Here is a 2,644-nt window from a genome sequence, read left to right as displayed (position 1 = left end):
CCTGGCGCTGCTGCGGGAGCTGGAGATGAACTGGTACCTGCGGGTGTGCGAGCTGTCCCACGAGTTCACCATCGCCTACACCACCGGCATGCCCCACAGGTACGTCCTGCCCGCTGTCCTTGTGCTGCTGCCCGGGTAATCGTGACAATAATCACAATAACAACAGCGATAATCATAATAACAGCAGCAACAATAATAATCACAGAGATAGCAATAATCATAGAAAGATCTTTGGCTTTGAGTCTGATTTTTCTGGTTATTCACGCTGTACAGAGATGAATATCCTGCAAACTTATCTGCTGGTTCCCAGAACTTCCCCAGCACGAGCTGTGCGTGGTTGTTGAGCCTTGTTTCTAATTTGCCCGAGTGACTGTGGTTTTGTCTGAATAGAGTAGAAAAGTTGCTGCTGTCGAGCAGGGACCGTGTGGGTGGCGGGAGGGTCCCTGTCCCCCCTCCCTGCCCGGGGGCTCAGCCTGGGAAGGAGCCCCAGGGAAGGGGAACCTGCAGAGGCTGCATCTCTCATCCCATCAGTCTTAAATGTCGCAGCCTCCAGAATCTGATCTGCTCCTTTAAAAAAATATAAGGGGATCTTGGTATTAGTGGAAATTAGACGTGCGAGTCTCTAATCTCCTGTGCGGGGTCAGACCCTCACTGAAATCGGAACCGCAGCGGGAACAGCCCGGCTGATGCTGCCCAGCCCCGGGGGCCGCACCCGGGGCAGCTCCGGGACCGCGGGGAAGGGAGGGGTCCTTCGCCTGCCCTGGGCTCTGCTTCGCCTCCCCTGGGCTCTCCCCCACCTCCCTTCGGTGGCAGCCGGGATTCCGGCTGAGAAGCGGCCGAGAGCTTCCCCAGCCCCAGGCAGGATGGGGTGCCTGCAGTGCCCGGCACAAACCGAGCTCTCCCAGATGTGCTTGGGTAAGAAATGAACTAGAATGTCAGGACAGTAACAATTAGGAATGGGATAAGTGGAAGGAAAAGGAAGTAAAACTGGGAGAAGGAGCAAGCGGGTATTGATGCAGGAGTGTTCACAGACACCTGAGGGGAGCACGAGGGGTCTGGGGCTGGGAGGGGGCAGATTCTGGGCCCGGTGCCCCCCAGCCCCTCCAGCCTGTGGTTGGCACCCAGGGGCTCCAACAGCACCATAAAAACAAAGGGCTGGGGAATAACTTCTGGGAGAGCTGAGTTTCTAAAGATCCATACAAACCCTGATCCTCCAAACAGCAAAACCCTTGTGTCCAGAGAACTCAGAGGAGCTTGCAGACGGATATTTCTCAGTGCTGGTTCACCTTTATTGCATTATAGATGAGCTGGGGCTGGCAGGAGGTAAAACCAAAGGCAGCTGCAGCAGAGATCCCAGGAACAGCCCTGGAGTTACACTGCGGGGAGGAACCACGGGGCCCCAAGAGGGACAGCCCGGGGACACTCCCTTAAATGTCCTCGGGCTGCAGGGTTGAGATCCCCCTGCACCCCCATGGGATCAGCACTGTGAGAACAGGGCCCCCATCCTTGGGCAGGACCCTGCCGGGGACACCCAGGGCCACCCACGCCCTGGTGTGACAGTGACACAAGAATAATGGGTAATGCCACTGCTCCTGCCAAACTCCCCTCTGTGACATTGAATTATGGGCTTTTCAAATATATTCTGGGGCTGGGATCAGTCTTTCTTTATCTGCTTTGAAAGATTTAAGGATTAGTTGAGTTCATGATACATCCATCACTTGATTATTTAACTTATTTTTCTAATGTATTTGGGGCTGAAATGGGGTGAGTTTTTAAAATAGAAGAGTCTCAACATCTGCCTCAGTGGCATGAACCTTGGCAGGATTGTCTGCTGTGACCAGAAAAGGTCACTGTGGCCCTTCTGGGATGAAGACCATAAAAACCATCCCTGGATTGTTCCAGGCCAGGTTGGACACTGGGGCTTGGAGCAGCCTGGGGCAGTGGCAGGTGTCCCTGCCATGGCAGGGGAGTTTGGAATGAGATGGTCTGTAAGGTCCTTTCCAACCCAAACCATTCTGTGGGTCTGTGAACCAGCACCTTTTTGTTTGCTGTTCAGCAGTGGTGAAATCACTGTTAACATCATCATTTAGTTCATATGAGTTGTCACACCCCAGGAGGCTGCAGATGCTGGAGAAGTTCCCAGAGCAGGTAACCCCAGCTGTGAGAGCTGGCAATGCCCTGAGACAGAACAAGATGTTCCCGTGAGCTGCAGAGGAGATGCCTGCAGAGTTCATCTGGCCAGCCCAGGGCCCAAAATACACCCTGGGAGAGTATTTGCTGTATGTTTATTGGCCTTGGGTTGAATCCCAGGCAAATATTTCTCATTATCTAAATATAAGACCTGGGGAATGGGGTCAGTGCTCTATTCCCACCAGCAGCCCTCACCCCTTGGAGAGCCGGGCCAGGAGAGGTCTCAGCAGATGAACAAGATTGCTGATCTTGGCTAAAATCCATGCTGGGCATCTCCCCAAAGGGGCCGGGTGCTGTGGGGTGAAGAAGGTCTGGGGGAGCAGCCCTGCCCAGCTTGGGACCTGGCAGAGGGACAGCTCTGGGACCCAGCACAGGGACGGCTCCAGGACCCGGCACAGGGACGGCTCCAGGACCCGGCACAGGGACGGCTCCGGGACCTGGCACAGGGACGGCT

The sequence above is a fragment of the Geospiza fortis genome, unplaced genomic scaffold, assembly GCF_000277835.1.
Source record: "Geospiza fortis unplaced genomic scaffold, GeoFor_1.0 scaffold172, whole genome shotgun sequence".
Taxonomy (NCBI): Eukaryota; Metazoa; Chordata; class Aves; order Passeriformes; family Thraupidae; genus Geospiza; species Geospiza fortis.
Note: the sequence above shows the minus strand (reverse complement) of the source record.